Source organism: Oncorhynchus keta, chromosome 11 (genome assembly GCF_023373465.1).
Source record: "Oncorhynchus keta strain PuntledgeMale-10-30-2019 chromosome 11, Oket_V2, whole genome shotgun sequence".
NCBI lineage: Eukaryota > Metazoa > Chordata > Actinopteri > Salmoniformes > Salmonidae > Oncorhynchus > Oncorhynchus keta.
Genome location: NC_068431.1, coordinates 11125602 through 11144112, shown reverse-complemented (window position 1 = coordinate 11144112; position 18511 = coordinate 11125602). Strand labels below are relative to the sequence as shown.

Below are 18511 nucleotides of genomic sequence, written 5' to 3'. Positions count from 1 at the left end.
TCCCTCTCTACTTCTCTCTCCCCATCCTTCTCTCTCCTTCTCTCTCCCTCTAATTCTCTTCCTCTCTCCCCCCTCTCTCTCCTTCCCTCCTCACTACCCCTCTCTCCTTTCTCCCTCTCTCCTTCTCTCATTACTTCTCCCTCTCCTTCTCTCCTTCTTCCTCCTCCTTTTCTCCCTCTCTCCTTCTCTCTCCTCTCTCTTCTCCCTCTCTCTCCTTCTCTCCTCTTCTCCTCTCTCTTTCCCTCCCTCTCTTCATCCGTTTATCTCCTTCTTCCCCTCTCCCTCTCTCTCCTTTCCCTTAACTCTCCTTCTTCTCCTTCCATCCTTCTTCTCCCTCTTCTCCTTCTCTTCCCTCTCAATCCTTTCTCTCCCTCTCTCTCCTCCTCTATCCGTCTCTCTATCCCTCCCTTTCTCCTCTCCCTTTCTCTCTCTCCTTCATCACCCTTCTTCCCTTATCCTATCCTTTCCCTCTCTCCATTCTCTCCTTCTCCTCCCTCTCTCCTTCTCTCCCTCTCTCCCTCTCTTCTTCTATCCTTCTCTCCCTCTCTCCTTTCTCCTCTCTCTCCTCCTTTTCTTCCTCTCCTCTTCTCACTTTTCTCTCTCCTTCTCTCTCCTTTTCTTCTCCTCTCTCTTCTTCTCCCCTCCCCTCTTTTCTCCTTCACTCTCTCTCTATTCCTCTCTTATCTCTTCCCTCTCTCTTCTATCCTTCTCCTCTCTCATTCTTCCCTTCTTCTCCCCTCTCTCTCTCCTTCTCTTCCCTCTCTCTCCTTCTCTCCTTCTCTCCCCATACTTCTCTCCTCTCACCTCTCTCCTTCTCTCCTCAATCCTTCCTTCTCCTCTCTCTCTCCTTCTCTCTCCCCTCTCCTTACTTTTCTTCTCCTTCTCCCTCTCTCCTTCATCTCCTCTCCTCTTCTCCCTCTCTCCTTTATCTCTCTCTCCCTCTCTCCTCCTCTCTCCTCTCTCTCTTTTTTCTCCTCTCTCCCTCTCTCTACTTTTTCTCCTCTCTCTTCCATCTCTTCACTAATTTTTCCTTTCTCCTCTCTCCTTCTCTCCTCTCTTCTCCTCTCCCTTCTCCTGCATCTCATTCTTCTTCTTCTCCTTTCTCCATCCTTTCTTCTTCATCTAATCTTCCTCTTCACTCACCATCCTTCTCTCCCCTTTCCTTCTCTCTCCTTCTCTCTCCTCTTCTTCTATCCTTTCTCTCCTCTCTCCTCTCTCCTTCTCTTCTCCCTTCTCCTTTTTCTTCTCCTTCTCTTCCATCCTTTTCTCCCTCTCTCCTTCTCTCCTTCTCTCCCTCTCTCTCCTTCTCTCCTTCAATTAATCTCTCCTTCTCTACCCTCTATCCTTATCTCCCTCTATCCTTCTCCTTCTCTCTCCCTCTCCTCTCTCTCCCTATTCCTTTCTCCCCTTCCTTCAACTTCTCTCCTTCTTATCCTTCCTTCTTTCCATATCTTCCTTCACTATCCTTCTTCTCCCTCTTCCTTCTCTCCTTCACTAATTCTCCTTCTTCTCCTATCCTTTCTCCTTCTCCTTTCTTCTCTTATCCTTCTCCCTCTCTCTTCCTTCCTCTCTCTTCTCTCTTTCTCTCCCTATCTCCTTCTTCCATTTCTCACCTTCCTCTCCCTCTCCTTCACTAACCTCTCTTCTCTCCTCTATCCTTCTCTCATTCCTTCTCTCATCTCTCCTTTTCTCCTCTCCCTCTATCCTTCTCTCCTTCCTCTCCCTCTCTCCTTCACCCACTCTCCTTCTCTCCTCTATCCTTCTTCCTTCTTCTTCCTCTCCTCTCCTTCTCTCTTCTCTCCTCTCTTCTTCTCTCTTCTCTCTCACTCATCCTTCTCCCTCATTTTCTTATCCCTTCTCCCTCTTCTCTCCTTTTCCTCCTTCTCTCTCTCTCCTTCTCCTCTCCTTCTCACTCTCCCTCTCTCCTTCTCTCCTCTTTTTCTCCTTCACTTCTCTACTTCTTCATCTCTCCTTCTTCTATCCTTCCTCTCTATTCTCCCTCTCCTCTCCTTCTTCTCTTCTCCTTCTCTCTACTTCTCTCCCCTCCATCCTTCTTCTCCTCTCACCTTCTTTTTCCCTCCTCTATCCTTCTCTACTCTCTCCTCTCCCTTCTCTCTCCTCTCCTCCTTCTCTAATTCTCCTTCTCTCCTCTCTCCTTCCTCACTCACTCTCTCCTTTTCTCCCTCTCTCCTTCTCTCCTCTCTCCTTCTTTCCTCTCTCTTTCCTCCCTTCCTCTCTACCCTTTCCTCCTTCCCTCTTCCATCTCTCCTTCACCCACCTCCCTCCTTCTCTCCTCTATCCTTATCTCCCTCCTTCTCTCTCCCTCTCTCTCCTCTCTTCTCCCTCTCTTCTCTCCTTCTCTCCTTCTCTCTTTCCTCCCTCCTTTCTCCCTCTCTCCTTCTCTCTCCTTTCACTAATCTCTTCCTTCTCCCTTCTCCTTCACCTTAATCTCTCCTTCTCTCCTCTCTATCCTTCTCTCCTTCTCTTCTCCCTCTTCTTCTATCCTTCTTCTCCTCTCTCCTTCTCTCCTCACCTCAATCTCTCCTTCTCCCCATCCATTCCCGCGATTCTTCTTCTCCTTCTCTCCCTCTCATCCTCCCTCTCCCCCTCTCTCCTCCCTCCTCCTCTCTCCTTCTCTCTCCCTCTCCCTCCTCCTCCATCCCTCTCCCTCTCCCCCCTCTCTCCCCCCTCACCTCCTCCTTCACTCAATCTCTCCTCTCCCACCCTCTCTCCCTCTCTCCTCTCTCTATCCCTCTCCCCTCTCTCTCCTCCCCCCCATCCTCCCTCCCTCTCCTTATCTCCCTCTCTCCACCTCTCCTCACTCCACCCTCTCCCTCCCCTCTCTATCCTTCTCTCCTCTCTCCTTCTTCTCCCTTCTCTCCCTCTCCTCTTCTTCTCCTCTCTCCTCTCTTCTCCTTCTCTCTCCTCTCCTTCTCTCCTCTCTCCTTCTCTCCTCTATCCTTCTCTCCTTTCTCTCTCTCCCTCTCCCTCTCTCTTCTCCTCCACTAATCTCCTTCTCTCCCCTTCTCTCCTTCTCTCCTCCCTCTCTCCTTCTCTCCCTCTCTCCTTCTCCCTTCTCTTCTCTCCTTCTCTCTTCCTCTCTCTCTTCTCCCTCTATCCTTCTCTCCTTCTCTCCTTCTCCTCTCTCCTCTATCCTTCTCTCCCTCTCTCCTCTTCTATCCTTCTCTCCCTCCTTCTCTCCTTCCTCAATCTCTCCTTCTCTCCCTCTCTCCTTATCTCCTATCCTTCTCTCCTTCTCTCCTCTTCTTCCTTCTCCTTCTCCCTCTCCTTCTCCTCCTTCTCTCCTTCTCTCCTCTCTCCTCCCCCTCCTTCTCTCCTTCTCTCTCTCTCCTCTCTCTCTATCTTTCTCTCCTTCTCCTTCTCTCCTTCTTATCCCTTCCCTTCTCTCCTTCCCTCCTCTCTCCCTCTCCTTCTTCTCCTCTCCCTCTCCACTCTCTCCTTCTCTCCCTCTCTCCTTCTCTCCCTCCTTTTCTCCTCTCCTTCTCTCCCTCTCTCTCCTTCTCTCTCTCTTTCTCTCCCTCTCTCCTCTCCTTCTCTCCTCCTCTCTCCATCTCTCCTTCCTAATCTCTCCTTCTCTCCCTCTATCCCCTTCTCTCTCCTTCTCTCTCTCCTCTCTCCCTCTCTCTCCCTCTCTCCTTCTCTCTCTCCCTCTCCCTCTCTCCTTCTCCTTCTCCCTCTCTCCTTCTCTTCTCCTTCTTTCCCTCCTTCTCACCTTCTCTCCTCCACTCCCTCCTTCTCTCCCTCTCTCCTTCTCTCCTTCTCTCTCCCTCTCTTTCTCCTCTCCTTCTCTCCTTTCTCCTTCTCTCTCTCCTTCTACTTCTCTCTCCTACTCTATCCTTACTCCTCTATCCTTCTCCTTCTCTCCTCTCTCCTATCTCCTCCTCTCTCCTTCTCTCTCCCTCTCTCCTTCTCTCCTCCTTCTCTCCTTCCATCTCCTCCTCTCCCTCTATCCTTCTCTCCCCACTCCACCCTCCTCTCTCCCTCTATCTCTCTCTCTCCTCTCTCCCTCTCTTCTTCTATCCCTCTCCCTCTCTCCTTCCCTCCTCTCTCCCTCTCTCTTCTCCTCTCTCCATCTCTCCTTCCATCTAATCTCCTTCTCCATCCATCTCCCTCCTCTTCTCCTCTCTCTCCTCTCTCCTCTCTCTCTCTCTCCCCTCTCTTCTCCTCTCTCTTCTCTCTCTCTCCTCCTCTCTCTCCTCTCTCTCTCCTTCTCTCTCTCCCCTCTCTCCTCTTCTCCTCATCCTCTTCCCTCTCTCCTCTCTCTCTCTCCATCAATCTCCTCTCTCCCTCTATCCCTCTCTCTATTCCTCTCCTTCTTCTATCCTCTCTTCCTCTCCCTCCTCTCTCTTCCCTCACTAATCTCTCCTTCTCCTCTATCCTATCTCCTCTATCCTCTTCTCTCTCTCCCTCTCTCTCTCCCCTTCTCTCTCTCTCTCTCTCTCCTCTCTCTCCTTTCTCCCTCCTATCTCCTCTCTCCCTCTCTCCTCCGTCTATCTCTCTCCTCTCTCCTCTCTGCCTCCTCTACCTCTTCTCTCCTCACTCCTACCCTCCTCTCTCCCCTCTATATCTCTCCTCTCCCTCTCTTCTACCTCCTCTCCTCTCTCCTTCCCTCTCTCCCTCTCTCCCTCTCTCTCCTCTCTTCCTCCTCTCCTTCTCTTACATCTCCCTCTCCTCTCCTTCTCTCTCTCCTCTCTCCTCTCTCTTCTCCTCTCTCTCCTTCTCCCTCTCTCCTTCTCTCTCTCCTCTCTCTTTTTCTCTCCCTCTCCCTGTCTCCTTTTTCTCCCTCTCTGATCTTCTCCTTCACTCAATCTCTCTCCTTCTTCCTCTATCCTCTCTCTCCTCCTCTTTCCCTCCCTCTCTCCCCCGGGCCTCCTTCTCTCCTTTTCTTCTCCTTCCTCTCTTGTCTCCCTCTCCTTCCTTCTCTCTCCTTCCACTAGTCTCTCCTTCTCCCCCTTCTCTCCTTCCCACTAATCCTCCTTCTCCTATCCTTCTCTCTCTCCTTTCTCCTCTTCCTATCCTTCTTCTCTCTTCTCTCTCCTTCTCTCCTTCTCTCCTCCTCCTTCTCCCTCTTCCTTTTCTCTCTATCCTTTCTCTCCTTCTCTCTCTCCTCCCTCTCTCTTCTCTCTCTCTCCTTCTCTTCTCTCCTCTCCTTCTCCTTCTGCTCTCCTTTTTTTTTCTCTCTCTCCTTCTTTCTCCTCTATCCTTCTCTCCTTCAATCTACTCTCCTTCTCTGCCCTATATCTTGCTCTCCTTCTCGCCTCTTCTATCCTTCTTCCTCTCTCCTCTTCCGCTCCTCTCTCCTCTGCTCCTTCTCTCCTCTCTGCGCCCTCTCTCCTTCATCCACCTCTTCTTCTCCCTCTATCGCTCTCTCTCCCTCGCTCTCTCTCTCTCTCTCTCTCTCCTGCTTCTCTCTCTCTCTCTCTCCCCTCCGCTCTCTCTCTCACCGCTCTCCTCTCTCTCTCTTCTTGCTCTCCTGCTCCCCTTGTCTCTCTCTCTATCCTTCTCTCCTTAACTCTCCTCCTCTCCTTTTCGCTCGTCCCGTCACTCAATCTCTCTCTCCCTCTCTCTGCTCTTGTCCTTTCTCTCATTCTTCTCCTCTATCCTTCTCTCTCCTCTCTCCTTCTCTCCTTCACCTGACCTCGCTTCTCTTCTCTCTCTCCTCTCTCCCCATCCTTTTTCTCTCCTCTCTCTTCCTCTCCTCTCTCCTCCTCTCTCCCTTCTTCTTCTCCTCCCTGCTCCTCATCTCCTCCCTGCGCTCCCCCTCTCCGGCTCTCTTGTCCTCTCAACTCCCTCTCCTTCTCTCCCTTCTCTCCTTCTCTTCTCCTGCAATTACTCTCCTTCTCCTCTATACCTCTCTTCTCTGCTCCCTCTTCTTTATCCTGCTCTCCCTCTCCACTTCCCGCCGCTCTCCGCTCTGCTCCTTCTCTCCCTCTATCTCTTCTCTCCTTCCACTAGTCTCCTCTCTCCTTCTCCTTCTCCCTCTATCCTTCTCTCTCTCCTCTCTCTCTCCCTTCTCTCTTCTCTCCTCTCTCTCCGCTTTCTCTCCCTCTCCTTCTCTCTCCTCTCTCCCTCTCTCGCCTCTCTCTCTCCGCTCTCTCTCCTTCTCTCTCTCCTCTCTCTCTCCCTCTCTTCTTCTCTCCTTCTCTCTCCTTCTCTCTCTCTGCTCCCCCCTACCCTTCTCTCCCTCTATCATCTCTCCCTCTCTCCTCTATCCTTCTCTCCCTCTCTCTCCTCCTCCCCATCCCTCCCCTCTCTCCTTCTCTCTATCCTTCTCTCCTTCCACCCAACTCCTTCTCTCCCTATATCTTTTCTCTTCTCCCTCTCTCCCTCTTCTATCCTTCTCCTCTCTCCTTCCCTCCCTCTCTCCCTCTCCTTCTCTCCCTCCTCCATCTCTCCTTCACTAATCTCCTTCACTCACCTCTATCCTATCCTTCTCCTTTCTTCTCCTCTCTCCTCTCCTTCTCTCCCTCCTTCTCTCTCTCTTCTCCTCTTCTCCTTCTCTCCCTCTCCTTCCTCCCTTATCCCTCTCCCTCACCCTCCTTCTCCCCCATCTCTCTCTCCCTCCTCCTTCACTACCTCCTCTCCCTATCCTTCTCTCCCTTATCCCTCTCCTCTTCTTCTATCCTCTCTCTCCCTCCCTCTTCCACTTAACCTCCTTCTCTCCTCTATCCTATCTCCCTCTCTATCCTTCTCCTTCTCTCCTCCCTCTCCCCTCCTCCCTCTCCCTCATCCTTCTCACTCCCTCTCCTATCTCATTCTCTCCCCTTCCCTTTCATCCTTCTCTCCCTCCTTCTCTCCCCTCTATCCTTCTCTCTCCTTCCACCCAATCTCTCCTTCTCTCCCTCTATACTTCTCTCCTTCTCTCCTCTCTTCTTCTATCCTTTCTCTCCTCCTCTCTCCTTCCTCCTCTCTCCCCTCTCTCTCCTTCTCTCTTCCTCTATCCTTCTCTCCTTCCACTCAATCTCTCCTCTTCTCCTTCTCTCTCCTTCTCTCCCTCTATCCTTCTTCCTCTCCCTCTCTCCCCTCTCTCCTCCCTCTCTCCTTCTCTCCTCTCTCCTCCTCTCTCCTTTTCTCCTCTCTCTCCTTCTCTCTCCTCTCTCCTCCTTCTCTCCTTCTCTCCCTCTCTTCTTCTCGTATCCTTCTCTCCCTCTCTCCTTTTCTCCCTCTCTCTCCTTCTCTCCTTCTCTCCCCTCTCTTTTTCTCCCACTCCTCCTTCTCTCCTTTTCTTTCTCCTCTCTCATTTCTCCTCTCTCCTTTCTCTCCTTCACCCAATCCTCCTTCTCTCTCTCCCTCTATCCTTATCTCCCTCTCTCCTTCTCTCCCTTCCTCTCCCTCTCTCCTTCTCTCCCCTCTCTCCTTCTCTCCCTCTATCGCCTCCTCCTCCCTCCCTCCTCTCTCCTTCTTCTTCCCCTACGGCCCCCTTCTCTCTCCTTCTTCTCCTCTCCTCCTCTCTCCTTCTCTCCTCTCTCCTTCTCTCTCTCCTTCTCTCCCTCTCTCCTCTTCTCTCCCTCCTCCTTCTCCCCTCCCCTCTCCCTCTTCTCTCTTCCTCTCCTCTCTCCTTTTTCTCTCTCTCTCCTTCCTTCTCCTCTTCTCCCTCTCTCCCTCTCCTTCTCTCCCTCTCTCTCCTTCTTCTCTTTCTCTCTCCCTCCCTCTCCCTTCTCTCCCGCTCCGTCGTCTATCGTCTCTCCTCTCTCCTCTCTCCTTCTCACTCTTATCTCTCCTTCTCTCCCCTCTATCCTTCTCTCCTTCCTCTCTCCTTCTTCTCCTCTCTTCTCCTTTTCTCCTTCTCTCTCCCTTCTCTCCTTCCACTAATCCCTCCTTCTCTCCTCTATCCTTTCTCTCCTTCTCTCTCCTCTCCCCTCTCTCCTTCTCTCTCCCCTCTCTCCATCTCTCCCTTTTCTCCTTCTCCCCTCTCTCTTCTCTCCTCCTCTCTCTCCCTTCTCCCTCCTCCTCTCTCTCCTTTCTCTCCTCTCTTCCCTCTCTTCTTTCTCTCTTCTCTCCCGCTCCTTTCTCCTCTCTTCCTCTCCTCTCCTTCCCTTCTTTCTCCTTCTCTCCTCTCTCCTCTCTCTTTCTTCTCCCCTTCTTCTTCCGTGTCATCGTTCTTTCCTCTCTCTCTCCCTCTCTCGTTCCTTCACTCCATCTTCTCCTCTCTCTCCTTCTATCCTCTTCTCCTCATCTCCTTCTCTTCTCCTCTTCCTCCTTCTCTCCTCTCTCCCTCTCTCCTTCTCTCCCCACTCTCTCTCTTCTTCTCCCTCTATCCTTCTCTCCTTCTTCTCCCTTCTCGCTTCTTTCTCTCCTTTCTCTCTCTCCCTCTCTCCTTCTCTCCTCTCTCTCCTTTTCTCCCTCTCTCCTTCTCTCCCTCTCTCCTTCTCTCCCTCTCTCCTTTCTCCCTCTCCTTCTCTCCCTCTCTCCTTCTCTCCCTCTCTCCTTTTCTCCCTCTCTCTCCTTTTCTTCTCTCCCTCTCTCTCCTTCTCTCTCCCTCTCCTTCTCTCCCCTCTCTCCCCCTTTTGCCCTGGGGGCCTCCTTCTCCTCTCTCTTTTTCTCCCTCTCCTCTCTTTTCTCCAACTCTCTCCATCTCTCCTTCACTCAATCTCTCCTTCTCTCCTCTATCCTTATCTCCCTCTCTCTCTCTTCCTCCTTCCTCTCCTCTCTCCCTCTCTCCTTCTCTCCCTCTCTCCTTCCTTCTCCTTCTCTCTCCTCTTCCCTCTCTCCCTCTTCTCCTCTCTCTCTCCCTCCTTCTCTCCTCTATCCTTATCTCCTCTCTCTCCTCTCTCCTCTCTCCCTCTCTCCCTCTCTCCCTCTCATTCTCTCCTTCTCTCCTTCTATCCTTCCTTCTCTCTTCACCCTCACTCAATCTCTCCTTCTCTCCCTCCCTTATCTATCCCTCTCCTTTCTCTTCTCCTTCTCCCTCTCTCCTTCTCCCTCTCCTCTCCTTCTCCTTCTCACCTTCTCCCCTCTATCCTTCTCTCCTCTCTCTCCCTCTCTCCCTTCACTCAATCTCTCCTTTTCTCCTCTCTCCTTCCTTCTCCTTCTCCTTCTCTCCCTCTCTTCTCCTTCTCTCCCTCTCCTCTAATCTTCCCTCCACTCAATCTCTCCTTCTCTCCCTCTCTCCCTCTCTCCTTCTCTCTCCCTCTCTCCTTCTCTCTCTTCCCTCTCCCTCTCTCCGTCTACCTTTCCCCTCTCCTTTCTCCTCTATCCTTCTCTCCTTCACTCAATCTCTCCTTCTCTCCCTCTATCCTTCTCTCCTTCTCTCCCTCTCCCCTCTCTCCTTCTCTCCCTCTCTCCTCTATCATTCTCTCTCTCCTCCTCTCCTTCTCTCCTTCTCCTCTCTCCTCTCTCTCCTCTATCCTTTTCCTTCTCCCTTCCCCTCCCTTCTCCCTCTCTCTTCTTCTCCTCTCTCCCTCTCTTCTTCCCTCCCTCTCTCTCCTTCTCTCCCTCTATCCTCTCTCTCCTTCACTCATCTCTCCTTCTCTCCCTCTATCCTTCTCTCCTTTCTCCCTCTCCCCTCTCCTTCTCTCTCTCTCTCCCTCTATCCTTCTCTCCCTCTCCTCTCTCTTCTATCCTTTCTCCTCTCTCCTTTATCTCATTCTCTCCTCTCTCTCCCTCTCTTCTTCTATCCTTTTCTCCCTCTCTCTCCTTCTCTCCCTCTCTCTCTCCTATCTCCCCTCTCCCTCTCTCTTCTATCCTTTTCCCTCTCTCCTTTTCTCCCTCTCTCTCCCTCTCTCCCTTCTCTCTCCTCTCTCCTTCTCTCCTTCTCCTCTCCCTCTCTCCTTTTCTCCCTCTCTCCTTCTCTCTCCCTTCTCTTTTCTCTTCTCTCCTTCTCTCCTTCTCTCCTTCTCTCCTTCTCTCCATCTCTCATTCTCCTCTCTCCTTCTCTCCCTCTCGCCTTCTCTCCTTCTTCTCTCCCCTCTATCCTTCTCTCTCCTCTCTCCCTCTCTTCTCCTCTCCCATCTCTCCTTCTCTCCTCTCTCCCTCTCTCCTTCTCTCCCTCTCTCCTTTCTCTCTCTCTCCTTCTCTCCCCTCTCTCCTTCTCTCCCTCTCTCCGTTCTCCCTCTCCTCCTCTCTCCTCTATCCTTCTCTCCTCTCTCCTCTCTCCTTTCTCCCTCTCTCCCTTCTCTCCTTTCTCCCTCTCTCCTTCTCTCCCTCTCCTTTCTCCCTCTCCCTTTCTCCTCTATCCTTCTCTCCTTTTCTCCCTCTCTCCTTCTCTCTTTCTTCTCTCCCTCTCTCCTTCTCTCCTCTCTCCTTCTCTCCCTCTCTCCCCTCTCCTTCTCTCCCTCTTCTCCTCCTCTCTCTTTCTTCTCTCTCCTCTCTCCTTCTCTCCTTCCTCTCCTTCTCTCCTTCTCTCCTCCTCTCTCCCTCTCTCCTTCTCTCCTCTCTCCTTCTCTCCTTCTCTCCTTCTCTTCACTCAATCTCTCCTTCTCTCCCTCTCTCCTCTCTCCTTCTCTCCTCTATCCTTCTCTCCTTCTCTCCCTCTCTCCTTCTCTCCGTCTCTCCCTCTCTCCCTCTCTCTTCTCCCTCTCCATCTCTCCTCTCCTTCTCCTTTTCTCCCTCTCTCCTTCTCTCCTTCACTCTCTCCTCTCTCCTTTTCTCCCCTCTCTCCTTCTCTCCCTCCTCTCTTCTCCCTCTCTCCTCTCTCCTTCTTCTCCATATCCTTTTCTCCCCTCTCTCCTTCTCTCCACTCAATCTCTCCTTCTCTCCCTCTCTCCTTTTCTCCTTCTCTCCCCTCTCTTATTCTCTCCTTCCCTCCTCTCTCCGTCTCTCCTTCTCTCCCTCTCTCCTTCTCTCCTCTATCCTCTCCTCCCTCTATCCTTCTCTCCTTCACTCAATCTCTCCTTCTCTCCTCTATCTCTTCTCCTTCTATCCCTCTCTCTCCCTCTCCTCCTCCCTCCTCTCTCCTCAATCTCTCCTTCTCTCCTCTATCCTTCTCTCCCTCTCCTTCTCTCCCTCTCTCCTTCCTTTCTCCTCTCTCCTTCTCTCCTTCTCTCCTTCTCTTCCTCTTTATCCTTCTCTCCTCTCTCCTTCTCCTTCTCCCTCTCTCCTTCTCTCCTTCACTCCTCAATCTCTCCTTCTCTCCTCTCCTCCTCCTCTCTCCTTCCTCCCTCTCTTCTTCTATCCTTCTCTCCCTCTCTCCTTTCTCTCTCTCCTTCTCTCTCCTTCTCTCCTTCTCTCCCTTCTCTCCTTCTCTCCCTTCTCTCCCTCTCTCCTTCTCTCCCTCTCTCCTTCTCTCTCTTCTCCCTCTCTCCTTCTCTCCTCTCTCTCCTTCTCTCCCTCTCCTTCTCTCCTTCTCTCCTTCTATCCTTCTCCCCTCTCTCCTTCTCTCCCTCTCTCCTTCTCTCCCCCTCTCTCCCTCTCTCCTTCTCTCCCTCTCTCCTCTCTCTCTCCCTCTCCTTCTCTCTCCTCCCTCTCCTTTTCTCCCTCTCCTTCTCTCCTTCACTCAATCTCTCCTTCTCTCCTTCTCCTTCCTTCTCTCCCTCTCTCTTTCTATCCTTCTCTCCCTCCTCTCCTCCTTCTCTCCTTCTCTCCTCCTCTCTCCTTCTCTCCCTCTATCCTTCTCTCCCTCTCTCCCTCTCTCCTTCTCTCCCTCTATCCTTCTCTCCTTCCTCAATCTCTCCTTCTGTCCTCTATCCTTCTCCTTCTCTCCCTCTCTTCTTCTATCCTTCTCTCCCTCTCCCTCCTTCTCTCCTTCACTCAATCTCTCCTTCTCTCCTTCCCTCCTTCCCTCTCCCCTCTATCCTTCTCTCCTTCTCTCCCTCTCTCCCTCTCTCCTTCTCTCCCTCTCTCCTTCTCTCCTTCTCTCCTTCTCTCCTTCTCTCCTTCTCTCATGGCGTCTATTGTTCTCTCCTCTTCTCCTCTATCCTTCTCTCCTTCTAAATGGCAATCTCTCCTTCTCTCCCTCTATCCTTCTCTCCTTCTTATATATTATTCTCTATCCTTCTCTCCTCTCTCCTTCTCTCCTTCTCTCCTTCTCTCTCCTCTCTCCTCTCTCCCTTCTCTCCTTCTCTCTGTATCCCTTCTCTCCTTCTCTCCTCTCTCTCCCTCTCTCCCTCTCCCTTCTCCTTCTATCCTTCTCTCCTTCTCTCCTCTCTCTCCCTCTCTCCTTCTCTCCCTCTATCCCTTCTCCTCCTCTCTCTCCTTTTCTCTCTCTTCTCTCCCTCTATCCTTCTCTCCTTCTCTCCTCTCTCTTCTTTTTCTCCTCCCCTTCTCCCTTCTCTCCTTCACTCTCCTCCTTCTCTCCCTCTATCCTTATCTCCCTCTCTCCTTCTCTCCCTCTCTCTCTCTCCTTCTCTCCTCTCTCCTTCTCTCCTTCTCTCCTTCTCTCCTCTATCTCTCCTCTCTCCTTCTCTCCTTCTCTCCTTCTCTCCCTCTCTCCCTCTCTCCCTTCTCTCCTCTCTCCTCTCTCCTCTCTCCCTCTCTCCTTCTCTCTTCTCTCCTTCTCTCCTTCTCTTCTCCCTCTATCTTCTCTCCCTCTCTCCTTCTCTCCCTCTCCTTCTCTCCTTCCCTCTCCCCTTCTCTCCTCTCCTCTTCTCTCCTTCTCTCCTCTCTCCTTCTCTCTCTCCTTCTCTCCCTCTATCCTTCTCTCCCTCTCTCCTTCTCTCCTCTCTTCTCTCCTTCTCTCTCTCTCCTTCTTCTCTCCTCTCTCCTTCTCTCCTTCTCTCTCTCCCTCTCTCATCCTTCTCCTCTCTCCTTCTCTCTCCTTCTCCTCCTTCTCTCCTCTCTCTCCTTCTATCTCCTTCTCCCTCTCTCTCTTTTCTCTCCCTTCTCTCTCCCTTTCTCCTCTCTCTTCTCTCCTTTTCTCCTTCTCCTTTCTCCTCTCTCCCTCTCTCCTCTCCTTCTCTCCTCTCCTCCTCTCTCCTTTTCTCCTCTCTCTCCTCCTCCCTCTCTCCTCTCCCTTCTCTCCTTCCCTCTCCCTCTCCTTCTCTCCTTCTCTCCTTCTCTCCCTCTATCCCTCTCTCCTTCTCTCTCTCCTCTCTCCTCTATCCTTCTCTCCCTCTCTCCTCTCTCCTTCTCCTTCTCTCCTCTATCCTTCTCTCCCCTCTCTCTCCTTCTCTCCTTCACTCAATCTCTCCTTCTCTCCTCTATCCTTCTCTCTTTCTCTCTCCCTCTCTTCTTCTATCCTTCTCTCTATCCTCTCTCCTTCTCTCCCTCTCCCTCTCTCCTCTATCCTTCTCTCCCTCTCTCCTTCTCTCCTTCTCTCCTCTCTCCTTCTCTCTCTCTCCCTCTCTCCTTTTCTCCCTCTTCTTCTATCCTTCTCTCCCTCTCTCCTTTCTCCTCCTTTTCTCCTTCTCTCCTTCTCTTCCTCCTCTCCTTTTCTCCCTCTCTCTTCTCTCCTCTCCCTCTCTCCTTCTCTCCCTCCTTCTCCTTTCTCCCTCTCCTTCTCTCCTTTTCTCCCTCTCCTTCACTTCTCTCCTTTTCTCTACATCTATCCTTATCTCCTTTCTCCTTTCCTCTCCCTCTCTCCTTCTCTCCTTCCTCAATCTCTCCTTCTCTCCTTCTCTCCCTCTCTCCCTCTCTCCTTCTCTCTCTCCCTCTCTCCTTCTCTCCCTTCTCTCCTTCTCTCCTTCTCTCCCTCTCTTCTTCTATCCTTCTCTCGCTCTCTCCTTCCCTCCCTCTCTCCCTCTCTCCTTCTCTCCCTCTATCCTTCTCTCCTTCACTCAATCTCTCCTTCTCTCCCTCTATCCTTCTCTCCTTCTCTCCCTCTCTCCCTCTCTCCCTCTCTCCTTTTCTCCCTCTCTCCTTCTCTCCTTTTCTCCCTCTCTCCTTCTCTAGTTCTCTCCTTCTCTCCTTTTCTCCCTCTCTCCTTCTCTAGTTCTCTCCTTCTATCCTTTTCTCCCTCTCTCCTTCTCTAGTTCTCTCCCTCTCTCCTTTTCTCCCACTCTCCTTCTCTCCTTCTCTCCCTCTCTCCTTTTCTCCCTCTCTCCTTCTCTCCTTCACTCAATCTCTCCTTCTCTACATCTATCCTTATCTCCCTCTCTCCTTCTCTCCCTCTCTCCCTCTCTCCTTCTCTCCCTCACTCCTTCTCTCCCTCTATCGTTCTCTCCCTCTCTCCCTATCTTCTTCTCTCCCTCTATCCTTCTCTCCTTCTCTCCTTCTCTCCTTCTCTCCTTCTCTCCTTCTCTCCCTCTCTCCTTCTCTCCTTCTCTCCCTCCTTCTCTCCTTCTCTCCCTCTCTCCCTCTCTCCCTCTCTCCTTCTCTCCTTTATCCCCTCTCCTCTCCTTCTCTTCTTCTCTCCCTCTCTTCCATCTCTCCTTCTCTCCCTCTCTCCTTTTCTCTATCCTCTCTCCTTCTCTCCTTCTCTCCTTCTCCTCTCTCCCCTCTCTCCTTCTCTCCTTCTCTCCCTCTCTCCTTTTCTCCCACTCCTTCTCCCTCCTTCTGTCCTTCTCTCCCTCTCTCCTTTTCTCCTCTCTCTCCTTCTCTCCCTTCACTCAATCTCTCCTTCTCTCCCTCTCTCATTTTCTCCCTCTCCTTCTCTCCTAGAAGCTCCCTCTCTCCTTCTCTCCTTCTCTCTAATCTCTTTTCTCTCCCTGAGTCTCTCCTTCTCTCCTTTTCTCCTTTTCTCCTGTCTAAGAGGACTCCCTGTTCAAGCCTCTAATCTCTCCTTCACTCTCTCCTTCTCTCCTCTATCCTTATCTCCCTCTCTCCTTCTCCCTGCTCACTCCCTCTCTCCCTCTCCCTTCTCTCCCTCTCCTCCTTCTCTCCTTCTCTCCTTCTCTCCTTCTCCCGTCTATCGTCTCTCTCCCTAACTCTCCCTGTTCACTAGTCTCCTTCTCTCCCTCTAACCTTCTCTGTCTTCACTCAATCTCTCCTTCTCTCCCTATCCTTCTCTCCTTCTAACTCCCTGTTCTTCTTCTATCCTTCCTAACTCCCTCCTCTCCTTCTCCATCTAACCTCCTTCTCTCCTCTCTCCCTCAGACACCTCCTCCTGCTATCCTTCACTCCTCCTGGACAGACACCTCCTTCCTTTCCCTGTCTCCTTCTCTCCACTCTATCCTTCTCTGTTCCTTCTCTCAGACACTCCTCCCTGCCTAACTCCCTTCACTCCCTCTATCCTTCTCTCCTTCTCTCCTTCTCTCCATCTCTCCCTCTCTCCTTCTCTCCTTCTCTCCTTCTCTCCCTCTCTCCCTCTCTCCATCTCTCCCTCTCTCCCTCTCTCCTTGAGACTCGGGACTGCTGTCTGATAGAATGACATGCAGATTCATTGAATTAGAAGCGTCCCTCATTCGAGATCCCAGAGACAATAGGAGGTAGCTAATGGGTTAGCGTTGCTGAGGGCTGAGTCCATTACTGTGTTCCAATAGGAACCGGGCTGGATTAGGCTGAGCTGTGCTAAGAGGACTCCCCAGGTGTTCAGAAAAGCCTCTAATCTCTGCAGCTTCAAAAGGCTCCTGCCTCTCTTGAAAAGGACTTGGCAAACACCAGTGATAGTCTCCCTGGACAGACACCTCCTAACCCGCCTAACTCCCTGTTCACTAGTCTCCCTGGACAGACACCTCCTAACCTGCCTAACTCCCTGTTCACTAGTCTCCCTGGACAGACACCTCCTAACCTGCCTAACTCCCTGCTCACTAGTCTCCCTGGACAGACACCTCCTAACCTGCCTAACTCCCTGTTCACTAGTCTCCCTGGACAGACACCTCCTAACCTGCCTAACTCCCTGCTCACTAGTCTCCCTGGACAGACACCTCCTAACCTGCCTAACTCCCTGCTCACTAGTCTCCCTGGACAGACACCTCCTAACCTGCCTAACTCCCTGTTCACTAGTCTCCCTGGACAGACACCTCCTAACCTGCCTAACTCCCTGTTCACTAGTCTCCCTGGACAGACACCTCCTAACCTGCCTAACTCCCTGTTCACTAGTCTCCCTGGACAGACACACCCTAACCTGCCTAACTCCCCTGTTCACTAGTCTCCCTGGACAGACACCTCCCTGTCTCCCTGTTCACTAGTCTCCCTGGAACTCCCCTGTTCACTAGTCTCCCTGGACAGACACCTCCTGTCTGCCCTCCCTGGAAGACTCCCTGTTCACTCCCTGTTCACTAGTCTCCTGGACAGACACCTCCTAACCTGCCTAACTCCCTGTTCACTAGTCTCCCTGGACAGACACCTCCTAACCTGCCTAACTCCCTGTTCACTAGTCTCCCTGGACAGACACCTCCTAACCTGCCTAACTCCCTGTTCACTAGTCTCCCTGGACAGACACCTCCTAACCTGCCTAACTCCCTGTTCACTAGTCTCCCTGGACAGACACCTCCTAACCTGCCTAACTCCCTGTTCACTAGTCTCCCTGGACAGACACCTCCTAACCTGCCTAACTCCCTGTTCACTAGTCTCCCTGGACAGACACCTCCCTGTCTGCCTAACTCCCTGTTCACTAGTCTCCCTGGACAGACACCTCCTAACCTGCCTAACTCCCTGTTCACTAGTCTCCCTGGACAGACACCTCCTAACCTGCCTAACTCCCTGTTCACTAGTCTCCCTGGACAGACACCTCCTAACCTGCCTAACTCCCTGTTCACTAGTCTCCCTGGACAGACACCTCCTAACCTGCCTAACTCCCTGTTCACTAGTCTCCCTGGACAGACACCTCCTAACCTGCCTAACTCCCTGTTCACTAGTCTCCCTGGACAGACACCTCCTAACCTGCCTAACTCCCTGTTCACTAGTCTCCCTGGACAGACACCTCCCTGTCTGCCTAACTCCCTGTTCACTAGTCTCCCTGGACAGACACCTCCTAACCTGCCTAACTCCCTGTTCACTAGTCTCCCTGGACAGACACCTCCTAACCTGCCTAACTCCCTGTTCACTAGTCTCCTGGACAGACACCTCCTAACCTGCCTAACTCCCTGTTCACTAGTCTCCCTGGACAGACACCTCCTAACCTGCCTAACTCCCTGTTCACTAGTCTCCCTGGACAGACACCTCCTACCCTGCCTAACTCCCTGTTCACTAGTCTCCCTGGACAGACACCTCCTAACCTGCCTAACTCCCTGTTCACTAGTCTCCTGGACAGACACCTCCTAACCTGCCTAACTCCCTGTTCACTAGTCTCCCTGGACAGACACCTCCTAACCTGCCTAACTCCCTGTTCACTAGTCTCCCTGGACAGACACCTCCTAACCTGCCTAACTCCCTGTTCACTAGTCTCCCTGGACAGACACCTCCTAACCTGCCTAACTCCCTGTTCACTAGTCTCCCTGGACAGACACCTCCTAACCTGCCTAACTCCCTGTTCACTAGTCTCCCTGGACAGACACCTCCTAACCTGCCTAACTCCCTGTTCACTAGTCTCCCTGGACAGACACCTCCTAACCTGCCTAACTCCCTGTTCACTAGTCTCCCTGGACAGACACCCCCTAACCTGCCTAACTCCCTGTTCACTAGTCTCCCTGGACAGACACCTCCTAACCTGCCTAACTCCCTGTTCACTAGTCTCCCTGGACAGACACCTCCTAACCTGCCTAACTCCCTGTTCACTAGTCTCCCTGGACAGACACCTCCTAACCCTGCCTAACTCCTACTGTTCACTAGTCTCCCTGGACAGACACCTCCTAACCTGCCTAACTCCCTGTTCACTAGTCTCCCTGGACAGACACCTCCTAACCTGCCTAACTCCCTGTTCACTAGTCTCCCTGGACAGACACCTCCTAACCTGCCTAACTCCCTGTTCACTAGTCTCCTGGACAGACACCTCCCTAACCTGCCTAACTCCCTGTTCACTAGTCTCCCTGGACAGACACCTCCTAACCTGCCTAACTCCCTGTTCACTAGTCTCCCTGGACAGACACCTCCTAACCTGCCTAACTCCCTGTTCACTAGTCTCCCTGGACAGACACCTCCTAACCTGCCTAACTCCCTGTTCACTAGTCTCCCTGGACAGACACCTCCTAACCTGCCTAACTCCCTGTTCACTAGTCTCCCTGGACAGACACCTCCTAACCTGCCTAACTCCCTGTTCACTAACTCCCTGTCTCCCTGGACAGACACCTCCTAACCTGCCTAACTCCCTGTTCACTAGTCTCCCCTGGACAGACACCTCCTAACCTGCCTAACTCCCTGTTCACTAGTCTCCCTGGACAGACAGCTCCTAACTCCCTCTCTACCTCCCCTCTCTATATGTTTACTTCATTGTCAACCTCCTCTCTCTCTCTCTCTCTCTCTCTCTCTCTCTCCTCTCTCTCTCTCTCTCTCTCTCTCTCTCTCTCATCTCTCTCTCTCTATGTCTCTCTCTCTCTCTCTCTCTCTCTCTCTCTCTCTCTCTCTCTCTCAATTCAATTCCAGGTGCTTTATTGGCATGGGAAACATCTGTTAACATTGCCAAAGCAAGTGAGGTAGATAATATACAAAAGTGAAATAAACAATAAAAATTAACAGTAAACATTACACATACAGAAGTTTCAAAACAATAAAGACATTACAGATGTCAAATTGCGTATATATACAGTGTTGAAACGCTGTACAAATGGTTAAGGGTGCACAAGGGAAAATAAATAAA

The 18511-nt window shown here is 51.9% G+C and overlaps 1 protein-coding gene and 1 long non-coding RNA gene across 27 annotated transcripts in view; both read right to left on the bottom strand.

Annotated features, from left to right (window-relative positions):
- Positions 1–18511, bottom strand: part of LOC118390676 (transcription factor COE1-A-like) — a 362338-nt gene that overhangs the window by 109367 nt on the left and 234460 nt on the right. The gene's annotated exons all lie outside the window — the stretch shown is intronic.
- LOC127933075 (uncharacterized) lies at positions 15073–17975 on the bottom strand. 15 transcript variants are annotated; one of them, XR_008147285.1, is made up of 3 exons: positions 17909–17975; positions 16899–16994; positions 15073–15709 (listed from the first exon to the last, which is right to left on the bottom strand). It is a non-coding gene; the product is annotated as an uncharacterized LOC127933075 (long non-coding RNA). The 15 variants fall into 15 exon arrangements; XR_008147284.1 differs by having other exon boundaries at positions 17861–17969; XR_008147278.1 differs by having other exon boundaries at positions 17813–17921.